The sequence below is a fragment of the Hyaena hyaena genome, unplaced genomic scaffold, assembly GCF_003009895.1.
Source record: "Hyaena hyaena isolate Hyena2069 unplaced genomic scaffold, ASM300989v1 scaffold_1744, whole genome shotgun sequence".
Lineage (NCBI taxonomy): Eukaryota > Metazoa > Chordata > Mammalia > Carnivora > Hyaenidae > Hyaena > Hyaena hyaena.
The window spans coordinates 187,034-205,348 of NW_024082376.1; positions in this window are offsets into that span (position 1 = coordinate 187,034).

The following is an 18,315-nucleotide window of genomic DNA, read 5'->3' on the forward strand; positions in this document are numbered from 1 at the left end:
GATGGTGAGATGGCCAAATACATACTGCCTATACTGGACAGAGGACCACAGTTTATTAGTCACTTATGCCCCAGGGGAGGAGAACACCACATTCCATGCAGGGCCACTTTGGGTTTGCCCTCAGAAAGAGTTGGAACAAGTAGGGATTGGATTATAGGAGGCAAGCTCTATAGTGATGAGGATAAGGTGACTCCTAGTTTTTAGAATGGGTTTAATTGGCTTGTTTGAATAACTTCATGGGCTGGCCATCAGGCTGAAGATCTGGTGGAGTGCACTGGTCCTCCTGATAAGGGAACTAGCCAGCTGGAAATTCTTTTTCATTGAATGGGGAACATATCTGGTGAGAGCAAGGGAACCCGTGAGTAGGGCTTTGGGTCCCTGGGTGGCTTAAGGGTGTCAAGGCAGCACTTAATATTGCATATTAATTTCAGATCTTACATCACTGCATGGAAGTAAAGGAAATGCTCAGGTCTGGGATGGAACAGTGAAGGATATAGGAGACAAAATTAGAAATGGTTTCCAACTTGAGAACAGTATTGGAATAAGGGATTGTTACTGATTCAGTGGATCCAGAATATCAAAAGATAGTCTGTTAGTAACACAAATGATGACTTGACCCACAATTCTAGGTCTAGATGAATGAGTTCATTCTAAAACACACTGGGTAGGGGCACCTGGGTGGCTCAGTCGGTTAATCGTCCGACTTCAGCTCAGGTCATGATTTCCCAGTTCATGGGTTCGAGCCCCACATTGGGCTCTGTGTTGAAACCTAGCTCAGAACCTGGAGTCTGCTTCAGATTCTGTGTGTGTGTCTTTCTCTGACCCTGCCCTGCTCACACTGTCTCTCTCTCTCTCTCTCTCAGAAATAAATAAAACATTAAATAAATAAATAAATAACACACACTGGGGAAACAACTCCGTGAGTCTTTGAATAGACTCCCAGCCTTAGTTAATGCAAAACTGAGCAGAGCTGAAGTGGCAGTGGGGTAAATATATGGACCCAACTGAGTAGCTGACACAGGGTTTTCTAGAGAAAACCTATTATGCATTTTTAATACCACACATTCAGAGAAATACTCTCAGAAACCTTAGAACTCCCACTACTGATGCACTCATATCAATGCTTCCCTATTTGCTGAACAATAAACTCCAAATTCCTGAAATTATTGGTAAATGCCCTATAAAAGCCAACTCTGATTTATCCTCAGCTTTTATTTCTCTCCTATAAGAGTCATCTTTTGTCAAGTCTCTCCATCTTCGTGAAAGCTTACCAAAGAAATAAGGCTAACAGTAATGACTCTTCTGGTAATTAATCTCCCACTATAAGAAATACTTACAAGGTACCTACTCAATGCCAATACTATGCCAAGAATTGAGGATACAAAGCAATACAAAATAAGCTCTTGCCTTCAAGAGGCTATACATTTAGTTGAGGGGCAAGGCACATTTTTAAGTAAGAACAATGCAAGGTAACATATGCTAGGTTGAAACAACTAATACAGGATGAACAGTAAGAAGTAGAAAGAAGAGGAGGTCACTGAACTAACCTGGGGAGGGGGGCAGAGATCTGTTTTACCTGCCATACCTCATTACATATGGTATAAAGACAAGGGTAGCATACATTTTTCTACAACCAGAGCCTAGCACTGTGTCTTGGATTGCTGATTGATTGCATGTTTGACTGCTATATTGATGTTTGCGTGCCCCTCTGGAATTTTTCAAATATGCTTATTTCTGTTCTCTAATCATATCAGTAACTTTCAAATTAACTCATCTTAAAGAGTCTTAGCACCCTTGGGAAATTTAGTATTACTAACTTAATATCCTACCTTCTCACGCTGGGAGGTAGGTATTATTACTGCCATAATTAAAACCATATTAATTAGATCTTTTCAGTCACCTGGATTTCAGCAGATTTCAACACTAGGGGTTGGGTCGCTGTCTATGCTGTAAGATATGGAAGGGTATGGGAAAGGTGTCTCTGACCCCAAAATATCACACATAGCTGGAGTTCAATGGTGGCTAACAATAGAAATCATTCCCATTAGATAACATAACTCTTGCCCATGCAGGAATTGTTTTTGGAACGTTAACATCTCTGGTACAGTCAATAAGTATTTGGTTGGGGCTTGGGGTTTTGACTGTGATCATTTTAAGGGCTTCTCCTGTGTACCAGATGTTGTGTTAGGTATCATGGGTATACAACATTGATCAAAAACAGCCTCTTCCATTTAGTATATTACTATCTGGTTAGTTGGAGGAGGTGTGCAGTTACCCAGCTCTGCAGTGGATATTTATGAGGCAGCAGTACATAATTTAGTGATGATTATTGAGTAATTATGGAAAGACAACTTGGTTAGGAAGATCTGGGGTCTAGTCTAGATTTTGTCATTAAGGCACTGTGTGACCTGGGATATTACTTGCTTCCAAAAGATTTGTCCTCAGTCTGATGCTCTATGTTCCCACTGAGTGATCTCTAGTTGGAGAAGTTCAGAACACCTTGATGATGTCAGAAGAGACAGAGCTTAGAAAGCTCAGCACAGTGCCTGATCCGCAGTCAGCACCGCATCTTTCTTCCCAACTCCGTCCTAACCCCAGTCCCAGAAGGGCTTGAGATGACTATCTTCCAAAACAGAGTAGGCAAAGAAAGGAACAAAGGTGGGCTGGAGTGGCTAAGAAAACTTCAAAGAGAAGGAGGACAAAAAGATGGAATTTACAGAGAAGGTAGGATTTGGAAGGAATGGGATGGGGAGGGCAGGCTGATAGGGAAAAACCATGAGGAAAAACCAGCACATTAACTTCACTGTGAATGATCTTTATCAGACATAATTCCTTATGTGACGGTTTTAGATACATTTTGGGATACCACTGGTTGTGTTAATGGAGATGAAGATGTAAAGTTGAAGCTGGCAGCATCCCAGATATGCTGCTTTCCTTGATAATACTCTTATTTGCCTGTTCTAGGCAGAGAGGTACAGAGTTTGCTCTGGAAGTACAGCAAAGGCATAGAAACCTGGTAACCTTGATCCCATGTCCCAGTCTAGTTTGGTAGCCCATTGGCTCCTACTATATGTGACAGGTCAGCCCATGTCTGTGAGAAGTCTTGGGACTCAGATTAAAAACAGTCTCCATGAGAATATCAACTATAGCCCTTAGCCACTGCACTCAGGTCTTCAGTGTTTTCTTATTGTCAGTTGTTGTTTTCAGGGAGGAGCATACACTGGAGGAGAGAGATAATGTTCCAGAAACAACTCCTCCATTGGCATCTTACTTATGGTACCTCATTCTATCCTTGCTGGAATTCTGAGGGGTACGTGTTAGGCATTTTACACATGAGAAAAGTGAAGCTTCATGAGATTAAATAACTCTCCCAAAGTCCTATCTAGAAAGTGGTGAACTAGGATTTGAGCCCTGCAAGTAGAGTCAGGATCAGGGTAAGACAAGTAAAGTATCCAATATGTAAAATTTCAGGAGAGCGTCTCTCAGGTTTTGACCCTGCATCTGTATGACCCTGAGAGTAGGTGCCCTGCTTAACTCTAGTCCTGACCCCACCTGCAAAGCTGTCTGACTCAAAACCCATACTCTTTATCTTACACTACATATGCATTCTCTACCAGCTTTTCAACAGTAACGTCAGTACCTTAGTAGCCCATCGGGAGAAATTATTTCCAGGCAAACCTGGCCTGGGGATCTTAGCTCACAACTGCATGCTAACTAAGCATAATCCCAGATGATGCTGAGACAAGACAGAGCAGGAAAATGAAGATGGATAAATCACTGTCAGCCAGAACTGCTCCTGGAGGTGCCACGTAACACTCACGTATCAAGAGACACACTTGGATATGATATAGCTCCTGCTGAAGCTAAAGAGGAATGCAATCAATACACCAACTTTTAGAGAGTCAGATGTCTTCAAGAGAAGTTGTACACACCAGTGACCCATGGACATCCCAGTCCCTTTAGCTGTCTAGATGCTACATATAGCATTTCCTTAGAAAAACTACCCTTTTGGGGTGGGAAACTGTTAAAAGACTAAGGGCAGAATGGTCATCCAGACCCAGCCCAGAAACAGACAGCTGTTGGACACAAAGGGCTTCTCTCCCCTTCCCATTCTTCATGCATTTGGGACAAAGAGAGACTCATGTGCCAAATGGCAAGCTGCAGATATTAAGTTGGACAGCAGGGCCGTAAAGTAGGACAGAAGGGGAACATTAAAGAGGCAGTGTAAATCCCTTGATGGCAGCACTAAGTCTCTGTCAACACTGGCATCGGTTTGTGCAAAACACACGGAAATCCAAGATGCTCACTATGGTTATATTCAGGGTCTCTGCAGAAAAAGGATGTGAAAGAGTAAAGACTCAGAAATGACTCTGTTCTTTGATTACTATATGTGCTTACCTCAACCCATCTGCCTTCCATACAATTCTGTCCCCCAATTCTGTTCATTTCAAATCATCCACTCATCATATTCTCTCCCACTCTATTTAATTCCCATTCATCTCTCTTCCATCTATTCTATATCCTGTTCTGATTACAACTATTTTTTCTCTTTTATCTCATATTTCATGATTTAATTCAGCCTGAAACTATATACACATGTGTAGCCCATCCCATATACAACATCCCATATACAACAGTAATTTTAGTAATCTTCCTGAGCTGATGTGCTTATGGAAAAAGTTATGAACAGGGAAAACTGGGACCACATTTAGATATACTCCAAATCTCCCTACTGTACTCAAAGACCCTAAATTATTGAGCAAGGCCAATATGTGAAGGAATTCTAGGGCTCAATTCTCAGCCTTTCTCAGTCAGACATTTTTATCATCATATAAGCTGGAGACATGCAAAGGGGAAAGGAAATGGAGCTGATTGCTAAATACCTCCTGACTACTATGAACTAGAACTTGCTTTACATGCAAAATTTCATCTTATCCAAAGTACAACCTTAAAAGATATTATTCTTATCCCCATTTTACAAATAACTGAGCTTCAAAGTTAAAATCTTTTAAACCCAATCCAATCAAACTGGCCACATGGGGCCCATGATCTTTCCAAAGCTTCTATCTTGTGTAGTTGATGACATGAATGCATGGTACCAGTGGTATTGGCAGTGGTAGCACAGGAGAGGCCTAATGCAAAATTGTCTCTCCTTCGGTGTGGATGACATAAGCATGGAGCAAATATAGAGGCTGAGATATACAGTGTATTAAACAGGAATACACATATCTAGAATATAAGGAAAGCAACCTTGCCTATCCTAGTCATCCTAGTTTTCTTTTCCTTCATGTATTAATTGTTTCTCTCCTCTAACCTGTATGTAAGCTTCAAGAAGGAAAGCACTTATTTTGTTCATACCCAGCTCCTAAAAGAGTGCCTGGCACACAATCGTGTTCAAATATTATTATTTGTTGAATAAATGAATAAATAAATGGCACAACATGTTTCTAAGGGAAGTTCTTCATATTTGAACAATAAGCAAAAAGTGAGATCTACTAGGGGAATTGTTCTACAGAAATGTAAGATGAGAAATGTATGACTTCATTCAGTTTAAACTGTTAAAACAGAAATATGCTAAAACAGCAGAGACAGGCACGCACCAACTAAACTGCTAGGTAGAAAACACTAGCAATCTGCAGGACAAGAAGAGACTGGAAGGTATTCAAGGAGAGTGCTCAGGCTGGCAAGAAGACTCTGGAGGTATCAGAACTTTTACCAAAATACCTGAAGACCTGCCGTGTCTTCTTGGAAGGGTCATAGGCATGTGGAGTACAATTTCAAAAGCAGAACAAGGACCTCTGGGTGGAAATTGTGTGAAGTCACTTTATGTTTCAATACAGGGATGCCAAATCAACCATTCTGAAATGTTCGAAATTGGAATTGGTTAATTCTCCCTGGAAACCTTTTTGTATCCCACGAAGTGCCAAAGCAGAGGCTGCATATTGGTTGTCCTGGTTACAATTCAGTCATTAGATGGAGATTGAACTAATAAACTCTCAACTCTGAAACTTGTTGATTCTATGTTTCCCCTGGCCTTGTTTATCTGGGCATCCCCAGAAGCATGTAGCAGAATACCCTAATGAAGCCCAGCCCCAGACATCAAAGCCCACTGATGTTGGCCACCTCACTTTCTCTCCTGCGGTGGGCAATCATAATCCTGTTACACCTTCCCACACCCCTCCTGCAGACTCCTGCTCTAGATGTCCCTCTCCTCCTCCTCCATCCGCTTTGCCTCCTCCCTTCCACATTCCCATCATCTATGCATGTCCTGAGTCTGGTCCCCCCAGAGCCTGCTCTATGCTGCATGCCCACTAATTATTTATAAAGGAAATCAATCCCTGTTTATGTGTCAGTGAATATGAGACAGAATGTTTCACCCCAGTGACAATCCACACATCTCTTGAAGGACATTTATTACAAAGTAAATCCCAAAGAATCTCAGGTATCATAAAAACCCATAAGGAAACATAATAAAGGGTAACAGAAACTATAGTAAGAGTTGGGGATGGCAGTCTAGCTAGAAGAAGTCACTAGAGGGTCCTGTTTTGAAGTTCCAATTGCTCTGCAAGAATACTGTGTTCACTTGTAATTTCTATTGATTTGCAGTAACTTTTGGTACAGCTTATGGAAATAATGGAAGACTGTAGGTCTCTAAGTCCAATCTTGGGGCTGCCTCTGATTTGGGAGTGAGGAAAACAGATGTCCTTCAATTCTTATCATGCTAAGAATACAATAAGGGTATCTGAGGTGAGAGATAAGCCCTTAAGAAGAGGCTAATCATGGTCACTGGGAAGATATGGGCATAAAAGTATAATCAATTGTGTAATAGGAATAGTTGCCAGAACAACTCCCTTACCCCAGTAAATGCTTCTTCCAAAAGCATAGATTACAGGAATATAAGCTTAGGGATAAAAGGCTGGAATGTTTTACAGAGAGAGCAGAGATGAGAAGACTCAATAAGCAGGATTTCAAAAATACTCAGTGCCTCAGCAGTAAAACACTACTACTACTACTATTACTACTACTACTACTACCACCACCACCACCAATAAAAGGAAGAAGATGAAGAAGACAACTATAAGAATATAATTTTATAATTATCTTGAGGTAACTTGAATATTTGTAAGTTGGAGCTGTAATTCAAGAATTATTATAAATTATTATAAACTGTGTTGCTAATCCACAGCATGGGCCATGGAAGTTGCTCCAGGATCTTAGCAGCATGGCTATCCAGTTATACCATAGCTCATGCCCTCAGGATGGCAGACAATCACACTACGTTAGGGAGACCAACTTCTTGTTGAAGTTCAACAGAAAACCGCAGATGTCCCCTCGGTCCAGAGAAAGAGAGGACCAGAGAAGGCATGAGCTATCTGCCCATCACTGAATTCCAGGCTGCAAAGCTTGTGAGAGGCACTCAGGAAAGAGTGCTTATGGGACTCACATGCCCTTCTGTTTGAGGCCCACACTCTTTTTATACCACCTGGCCTCTGTCCCCTTAATCAGGTCTCTTTATGAAGTGGCTCAGTTCTCTCTGTTCCCCCTGTCCTTTATCAATATATATGCCTGGGCTTCATCTCCAAAAGGTCATGTTCATCAATGACAAGTTATGGACAGATACTTACGATGTCTTAATGGAGCACCCCAGGCAAATTCTACTCTTGGCAAATATTTACTGAGACCCTCCTTTGCAGCCGACACTGCAATCATTAGGCCTCATTATTCTAGCAGCAGAGAAGCAAATCAGTCTCTTTACTAAAATCTGTTTCTGGGAGAGTTAGGACTCTTACTGGTAAAGTCTGAGGGTAAAGAACAAGAAGGGCATCTGCAGCATTTGGGGGTCAGAGAGCCACCCTGCTGCCCTTATCACCACTTGTTCATTCATTCATATATGTGCTTTCACATCTAGAAAAACATCAGCAGTCCTAACTCTGGGCCAGGCAGCAGGCAAAGGGAATGCTGTTGGGCTGGCTCCAGGCCTAGGACCCTTGATCACCACCCTTTAGCTGCCTGTCTTCCTGCCATTAAGCTTAGTAAACTAGTTTTTACATTTTCCTAACAGGACTGGTTTAGTCTTAAAGGAGAAGTACTCCCTCAGGTCAGGGGCTTTCACCTTTACTGACTGAGTTGAATAATTTGATTTAATAAATCAAGAGAATTTGCTATAGGTTTTGCATACTTTCATTAGAGAAGATGTATGTGGTATGGCTGCTGTTTGGTCATGTGTTTAATTAAATTAATGAATTGATATCTTTGGTGGTTAGCGGTTCAAGTACACATACCCCCTTGTTCTGTAGCCCCGAGGCTTCACTCAGTAAGATTCCTAAGTTTACTATAAATACTTTTTGAGAAAAAAGCTGGTATGGGGCACCTGGGTATCTCAGTAGGTTAAGCATCCAACTTTTTTTTTTAATGTTTTATTTATTTTTGAGAGAGAAAGAGAGACAGCATGAGCAGGCGAGGGTCAGAGAGAGAGGGAGACACAGAATCTGAAGGCAGGCTCCAGGCTCTGAGCTGTCAGCACAGAGCCCAACATGGGGCTCAAACCCACAAACCCATGAGATCATGACCTGAGCTGAAGTCAGACGCTTAACCGACTGAGCCACCCAGGCACCTCTAAGCATCCAACTGTTGATTTCAGCTCAGGTCATGATCTCACAGTTCATGAGCTTGAGCCCCACTATAAGTGCAGAGCCTGCTTTGGATACTGTCTGCCTCTCTTTCTGCCCCTCCCCTACTCGTATGCCCATGCTGGCTCTTTCTCTCTCTCTCTCTCTCAAAAATAAATAAGCATTTAAAAACAGTTGGTTCGGGGTGCCTGGGTGGCATAGTCGGTTGGGCGTTCGACTTTCGCTTAGGTCATGATCTCGCAGTTTGTGGGTTCAAGCCCCACATTGGGCTCTGTGCTGACTGCCAGCTCAGAGCCTGGAGCCAGTTTCAGAGTCTGTGTCTCCCTCACTCTCTGACCCTCCCCTGCTCACACTCTCTCTCTCTCTCTCTCCCCTAGAAATAAATAAAAATATTAAAATAAATAAATAAATAAATAAATAAATAAATAAATAAATAAATACCGTTGGTTCTTATTTGCTATTCCATTAAAACAATCAGGCCCACTGACTTCCAAATCAAGGAGTTTTACCAGTTTCTACTTTTGAAGTTAATTTTGCCTAACCAACCCTTTCCCAAACTAGTGCCTCAACCCCCAGTCATCAGTCCCTCACAGCCCTCACTCACTCTTCCTTCTCACACTTGGGGACATCTGCTTTCACACACTCATTCTTACTGAGGAGACCATACATGCTGACAGCTTGAAGATGAGGCCCTTTTGGTGAAAAAGGCATTTCAACAAGGACTGAACTCGAAACCTAAGGGATGAAATACCAATGCCAGTGTTTCAGACCCCAGGAAGAGAAGACATTCTGTGAGGACAGCATGCATGGAGCCACTGAGGGCTTCTTTACCAGCATACAGCCAGTGCTGCCCCAAGGGAGGGGGAGTGTGACTTCACAGAGGGCCTGCCAGGCAGCCCCGCTGATTCCATCATCACTTGTTGGAGTCCATTACTTGTGTTTTCTGTGGCTTTAACTGGTTTTGGAATCTTGCATAAAGCAAATGAAGCTGTAATCAAAGTCTTTGTCACTCTCCCATATTTGCATGTAAGTGCTGCAGTTTGGGGACAGCTCATCAGTCCTCTTACTCAGAAAGAGAGTTTTTAAAGGAACAAAAGAAAAACAACTTTAAAGGGATCTTAAGCATTTTAGGACTCTGTGATTTTGGAGACACAGCAGACAAAAATATTCTAATTCCTCCTTAGTTTACTTTGCATAATATATTGGTCCAAACAAGCTAAGCACTGGACTCCAAGCAGAGAGGAGGTGCCTCTGTTTGCAATGCTAATGGGCTGTTTCACAGTTCCATTGGAGAGGGGCAGCCCAAAGTGCAGTGCATGCAGCTTCCCAGGCAAGAAGAGCACCTTAAAATCCAGCTCACTAGCAGTAATGAAGAGCAGGAGGGAGTGCCCTGTAGTGAATGACACTGTGCCAGGCAGTATGGAGGCCCATATCAGTTCTGTCCATAAATTCTGGCTTGAGGTTTTGGGAACAATGTTGTAGAATCATCTATGTCCTAAGTGATTGGACTACATTCACAGTTCTCAATTTCTCTCTGTAGCATAATTTATATTTTCAAAGATATGTATAAAACAAAAAAGCCCAACATGTAAGTCAGGCAAAGAGGAAGCAGAGCTGGGATCCAGTGTCTCTCCTACTCTGACCCGAGCCCTTCCTACAGCCTTCCCTGGAGACATCTCCATGGCATCATTCCTAGGATCTCTCAGGATCATTGTGCAAGTCTCTGGATTAGATGGAAAATAAGGTTCCCTCCAATCACAACAAGCTGCAACTCTGAGCTAGCAATCCAGGCTTCACAGAGGGTGTGACTATTCTTGGCTGATTCTTCATGGAAAAAGAGGAGAAGAAGGTTGTAGCCAGTCTCCTGGTGGTATAAAAGAGAAGTATCATGAAATGATTGCCAACTGCTCTGCTTCCTGGAAACCTGAACATCTGTTTCTCCACTGTGGTGGTCATTAGGGACATTCATCTAGTATTTCCAGTTCTCCATGTTCCAGATGCATAGTAGGATTGTACTTCCTGCCCCGCCCCTGGGGTTGGATAGGGTGTAGTTCTGTAACTAGTCCTGATTAATGAATTATGGCCAGTGAGCATTTGATGACTGACGCCAGACCCTACAATGCTCTCTCTTCTCTCTGGTGCAACAGTTAGCAGTGTTCCAGATGCTGACTGGCTGGGCTCCTGGATGACTACAATGAATAAGCCCTCTTCATCCAGTGTTCCATGATAGGTACATAGCAAGAAGAAAAAGAACATTTTTTTTTTCCTATTTCAGGTCATTAAGGTTTGGGGATTATTTGCTACTAATGCATAATAATGCCAATCCTGAGTCACACATCCTCTCATGGCATCATAAGAAGTGCCTTATCTCATGCTAGTCATACATAAAAAGGAGAAACAAGTCTCTATCTTCAGAGGCTTGCTGTCTTAGCCGAAAGTACATATTTCATGCAGGCAGGCAATGCGAAATATTTAAATATTAAAATATGAGGGTGTTTACAGAGCTAGAACAAGCAATCCTAAAATTTGTATGGAACCACAAAAAATCCTGAAAAGCCAAAGCAAATGTGAAAAAGAAAAGCAAAGCTGGAGGCATCACAATGCAGGACTTTAAGTTATATTACAAAGCTGTAGTGATCGAGACAGTATGGTACTGGAACAAAAATAGACACATAGATCAATAAAACAGAATAGAAAACCCAAAAATGAACTGACAACTATATGGTTAATTAATCTTCAACAAAGCAGGAAAGAATATCCCATGGGAAAAAGACAGTCTCTTCAACAAATGATGTTGGAAAAACTGGATAGCAACATGCAAAGGAATGAAATCATACCACTTTCTTGCACTATACACAAAAATTAATTCAAAATGGATTAAAGACATAAATGTGAGACATGAAAACATTAAAATTCTACACAGGCAGTAACTTCTTTGACATTGCTGTAGCAACTGCTTTCTAGATATGTCCCCTGAGGCAAGGGAAACAAATGCATAAATAAACTATTGGGACTTCATTAAAAGAAAAGTCTTCAGCACAGCAAAGGAAACAATTAATAAATCTAAAAGGCAACCTATGGAATAGGAGAAGATATTTGCAAAAGACATATCCAATAAAGAGTTAGTATCCAAAATATATGAAGAATGTATACAACTTAACACCACCAAAAATGAATAGTCCAATTAAAAACTTGGGAGAAAACATGAATACACATTTTTCCAAAGACATTCAGATGACCAACAGAAACAAGAAAAGATGCTCAACATCAATAACGATTAAGGGAATGTAAGCCAAACTACAGTGATATATCACCTCACATCTGACAGAATGGCTAAAATCAACAGCATAAGAAACACAGGTGTCAGTGAGGATGTGAAGAAAGGGAGACCCTCTTACACTGCTGGGAATGCAAACTGGTGCAGCAACTTTGGAAAACAGTATGGAGGTTTCTCAAAATTTAAAAACAGAACTACCCTATGATCTAGCAATTGCACTACTAGGTTTTTGCCAAAAAATACTAATTCAAAGGAATACATGCACCCCAATGTTTCTATTTATAGCAACATTATCTATAATAGCCAAATTATGGAAAGAGCACAAATGTCCATCCAATGATGAATGTATAAAGAAGGTATGGTGTATATACAATGGAATATTATGCAGCCATCAAAAAGAATGAAATCTTGACATTGCAAAGATGTAGATAAACCTAGAATATATTTTGCTGAATGAAATAAGTTAGTCAGAGAAAGATAAATACCATATGATTTCACTCATGTGTGCAATTTAAGAAACAAAACAAGTAAGCAAAGGAAAAATATAAGATAGAGAGGTAAATCAAAATATGGACTCTTAATTATAGAGAAAAAACTGATGGTTAACCAGGGGGGATATGGGGAATGGAGGAAATAGGTGATGAGGATTAAGGATGGCACTTGTGATAAGCACTGGGTTTTGAATGGAAGGGTTGAATCACTATATTACACACCTGAAACAAGTACTATATTGTATGTTAACTGGAATGTAGATAAAAATTTAAATGAATGAATGAATGAATGAATAAATAAATAAATAAATAAAGGTAAGGGTGTTTGCTGTAAGTACCAAAGTTTCTACATTAGATGGTGTTATGGACTAGAATGTACAGGTACCTCCTAAAATTAATATAGTGAAGCACTAACTAATCCTTACTATGGCTGTATTTGGATAAGGTGGTAATTAAAGAAGTGATAAGGATGGAGCCCTGATGGTTCAGCATCATTATAAAAAAGACACCAAAGAACTTGTTCTTTTTCTGTCTCCTCTTTCCATGTGCATGCACTAAGGAAAGGTCATGTGAAAGCACAGTGAGAAGACAGTCATCTGCATAGCAGGAAAAGAGTCCTCACCAGAAATGTCCCTGCTACACCTTGATCTGGAGACTTCCAGCATCCAAAACTGTGAGAAAATAAATTTCTGTTGTGTAGTCTACCCAGCCTGTGTTAGTTTGTTACGACAACCCAAGCAGAGCAAGAAAGAGGAAGGAATATAATTCTGGGTTAAGGCTTCCAGGATTTTATTTTTAATATTTATTTATTGTTTTGAGACAGAGATAAGGAGAGAGATAGAGAGAGAGAGAGAGAGAGAGCACTTGAAGGAGGGGCAGAGAGAAAGTGAGAGGGAGAATCTCAAGCATGTCTATGCCCAGCATGGATCCACACATGGGGCTCAATCCCACACTCCTGGGATCATGATCTGAGTAGAAATCAAGAGTCAGATCCTAACCAACTGAGCTACCACATTGCCCCTAAGCTTCCAGGATTCTGAAGGAGGCAGTACTTGTTCTGGCCTTGAAGAAGGAAGCTGAGAGTAGATATGAATGCCATTTGTCCTACATATATTATCTAATTTAATTTATATAATACAACATATCATTCCCTATTCCAAATGAGTCTCAGTTAGGCTGAACGTAGAAGGCAAACCAGATTTACAGACTGTCCAGCCCTTTCCTGCTTCATAATCCTGGATAGAGAGGGATTGATTGGCAGAAGAGGCAATGGAGCTCTAGATGGCTAGGGCATGGCATTTTCAGAGGCAAAGTAAGAAAATGGACCTGAATGAGATCAAGATTACTTATCCAGAAGCAGTGGGAAATACACTGGGGTAGGAAGACTGGGATAGTATCAGATATGGTCATACTACTACAGAAAGAGGTAGTAGGGAGTCCCCATAGAAATATCTAAATATTGAATCTAAATAAATATTTAAATATGTATCTAAATCTTTACAAACTGATCTTGACATTGTACCTGGATATGAGTAGATTCTTCATAGTCTGATAGAGTTCTTTTCTGGCTATCTTAAAAATTGATCCAAGTCACTTTTAAGATGTCCTAAAAAGCCCTCTGTGCTGTTTTTCAATTTGATGTATTTCATCATCTTGACACAGCCTTGGGACAGAAGCCTTATCCAGGAAAACTGGACTTTACATTGACTGCTTTCAGACAGTCAATCTAAAGAGGGAGAGGGTAGAGGGGGGCATGAGTCATAGAAAATGTCCAAGCCTCATTATTGCCCAAACTTTCATACTCTGAAATAAAAAACTTTAGTGCCCCTAGTTGAGACTTCTCCAGAGCTTGGGTTTGCTGGAGAGAATAGTGGATTGCCACTCTGCCCAGCAGCTGGCTCAGCTTTCTTTCCTACTGCTTTAATAGCCTTTGAGGTAATAACCTGTTTTATTAAGACAAAGACCCAAACCCTTTAAGCCCTAGCAGAGATGAGCTTAAAATGAGAAGCTCTGGGTGGCCAAGTGAGCCACTGAAACTCTTCTGCTCCTGTTTTCCTGAATTTTATCCTCCCCTAGGGCAGGAGTTCCTGACCTGGAAACCACAGAGAAGTTTTGGCAGTGCCCTAGTCACTTGAAATTTCATACAAAATATTGGATAAATATGCATGTTTCCAAGGATAAGTTCTATAACTAAAATATCACATTCTCAAAGGATGCTGTCCTTACATAAAGGGTTGCAGCTCTAAGGGGTCCTTACCTTGACTCCCACTGAACCCACTGGAGTCCAGACAGCCAAAGTGGCTCACCAGAAAAGGTGTTGAATGTGGATATAGGTAGACTCAGTTTCAATCCCTAGATTGATCAATACCATTTACGGCCATAGGCAGGAAACTGCAACACTCTGACTTCAGTTTCTTCACAGAGGCTTCACACATTTTTCTTTTCAGGGCTGTGGTCATACTGGAGGTAAAGTGTATAGCAGGCACTAAATAAAACTATTCTTTTAATACTCCTATCCAAGCTGAAATTAAATAAAATCATTTCCTTAGAGGAGCGACAGTTTCCATGCATCTCCACAAAAACCTTCCAGTGTACACTTCAGTAAACACTGTTATGTGCACCTGTCAGGATGGGGACCACCATTCCATGGAGGTCTAATGGGCACCCAAAATCCAGGCAAGGAAGCCAAAGAAAGAATCAATGCAGTGATGGGTTTTTCAGGCCACCAGAAGGCAAAGATCTACCATTATCTTCTCCTGATGTGAGGGAAAAACCATTGTTGTAAGAGCCACCACACCCAGTTCTCATTTGAGTGCCACATCTGTTCCCCTTGAGAATTCCTTCAACCAATGACTTTAACTCTTCAGTGGACTGACAAAATTAATACATGCCTTGTCTTTTACACAGGACAGTGATGCAGACAAAAGAGAATCTTGGATCACATGAAGTGAAAAAATGAACGTGTAACAAGTCTGAAAGCATTTCAAGGGCTGCAAAAGTAAAGAATGGTCATTACCATCAACGTCACGATTTTCATCGTCAATCCACAAAGGCATCTTCACAGGACAAATAAGCAAACTGGGTTAGAGACAAAAGAATAGTGCTGCCCAAATAAGCAAAATGGTCTGGCCTCAGACAGTGGGAGGCGAGCCATCTGTTCCCTTTCTCCTTTTGATTTTCCCCAAGACATATGAGGAAATGTCGCATGATTCTGTATGTGGGCACTCATCTCCTCTATGACCAATGTGCACCAATTTCCTTGTTTTATATATTCATAAAATGACACCCATTAACAAGCTCCTTATGTCATTCTAACTATGAAAGCTTCCTCCTTTTCCTGCTGCTGCCACTCCCCATTTCCTTTGCACACATATGTGTTCCTAGCTGTCCATGTTTTTCTACCCTTTCCAATTCACAAGGATACCTGGCAACTTACATGTAACAAAATTTCTGCTCATCCCTCAAGGTCTAGCTTACTTTATGTAGACTTCTCTATCTTCAGCTCACCCCACCCCAAGCTGGGCCCTCTATTTTCTGCATTCCCATAAACCCATGGAGTCTGGGCACACTGACCATGTAATTTGCACTTTTGAGAGTCACACAGGTATCTATTAATGATAACCACCAGGATAACATATATAAATAGTCATTCCTGGGATAACTGAAATACGTGTTCTCTCTAAGTCTGGGCCACAAACACCAGACCTTTACCACGTGGTGCCTAACATTGTTATTTTACTGCTCCTGGTAAGAGTCTGTTCTTGCCAGCTAAATTCCAGTAAGAAAAGACTGCTTGCTTCTCTACCACCTTTCCAAGTTCACCAAGTGCATTGCCTTAAATCTGATTCCATGCTGAAAGAGTCGGCAATGGGGATTTGCATGCAAAAGCTTATTGTGACATATTCCCAGGAAAACCATCTGTGAGGGAGTGAGGGAAGCAGGATTGGGTAGAAACCGAAGTTAAACTGTGATGTAGCAGTGACTTCAAACCATCCTACAGGCAGTGCTAAAGCCAGGGTGACACTTATATGGAGGCAAGGGGCTCAAGACTTTGTACTCTATTAGTCAGTCAGGTACAGTCTACCTTCAAGAAGGGGACATACTTAGGAGAAGGTATGTGTATACCAGTGGCTGGGAATCTCCACTGTCATCTTAGATATCTACCAGTCCAGGAAAGGGAATATTGGTGCACAGCAGAATCCACTAAAAACCCATTACTACCTATCAAGGAACTACAAAGTTAGGGAAACCCAGGGAATTATTGTAGTTCTCTTCACTCCACTTGATTCTCACTAGTGTTAGCTCTTCTTACCATGTGCCTCAACTTAAGCAGTGCAGAATCCAAATTCCCACTAGGATTCTAAACCAAGAGAGTTTTTCTAATACTCAGACCTGCGCACCTCCAGCCCTTGCAGAGCCAGGCCCAGATAAAAGCAAACTCAAACTCAACTAAGATGACACTGGCATGTTCAAAAGTATATTATTCAGAGATATTAAAAAAGAAAACATTTGGTTCCCTCAAAAGGAATACTTTAAAGAGCTGATTTTTTAGCTTAAAATAGTATCTAACTGGTCAGGCCCCAGAGTAGGTCTGCCTGTGTTCAAAGTCTGGTTCTACCACTCATTGTGTATATTTGGGCAAGTTATTTAACCTCTCTGTGCAAGTTTCTTTACCAGTAAAATGGGCATACTAATGCCCTCCTAGTGGAATTACTGTGGGGATTAAATGAGATAGTGCATGCACGTGGACTGTTTTCCATTTCTCCTCCAAATACCCCCTGCAACCCTCTACCTTGCTTGGTCTGCACCCCATGAGACTGACCTACATCAACTATATTAATGGGATCCCTTGTCTTATGGTTTCTGATTGAGTCTAACCAATGGCACATACGGGACAGAGATCTGAGGGATATTTATTATCCTGGCTCCCTCCCTCCAGGGTGACCTCAGGCTAGCTGTATCCCTCAATGAAAGGTCACAGCAGCTATCAAAATGCCCCCTCCATGCAACTCTCTTTTTCCAGAGCCTACTGATTGCTCCCCACCCCTGCTCCTTCAAGTCAAGGGTGGTAAGTCCCTGACTGCTACTACCCCGTGGAATACTCCATTATCCCATGTGGTTTCCCTATATCCTTCTCCCCTCCTATAGATAGACCTTATAATTAGTTTCACTTTTTTCCTGCTAGAACTTGTATAAAACTGGCCTGTAGCCAGCATTTGCTAATTGCTAGGTGTTAAGAGCAGTGGAATTTCTGCCCACAAAATGGTTCTCTTTGTAGACCCCTGTTGGCCATAGGTTCCCATCCCTCTGCCTGAACCTCACCTCACTGAATGCAGCCCCAAGCTCAGGGTAGCATTAAGACCTGCAACATCTGGACAGGTTCCAGATCTACTCCATAGCCCTTGCTAGGGTTCCTCTGTCTCCAGAACCCTGGGCTTTGCTGCATTTCTGTGGGCCTCTCACAAATTCTCACGTGCTACATGCGGAGAGCACTTTCTAGTCTGTTCTCTGGAGTAATAGCATTTATGAGGCAGCTCCCTCATTTATTCTTCCCTCACAGGTATCTGTAGCCAGCTCTCCCTGCAATCTACTTCACCTTTTTCTGTGGCTTCAAGAAACACACTTGGTAATCTTACTACCTATCACAGATATTCAAATGCTTACAAAAACCTACACTGGAAAGCCCTCAAGGCCAGTTTCCTATGTAGCCAGACCAATCTACCCACAGCTGAAAGACAGCAAAGAGAATAGTCACCGAATAGGTCAAGCTGAGCCCCCACACACCATGAGCTGACCAAGAATGTCAAGCCAACCAGAACTGACAGCCATAGGAGCAGTGACCCCACAGCAGAGGCACCTGCATCATGACCCCACACCTGCCCCTACCAAGAGGATATCCCACTGAACCCAAAGCCCA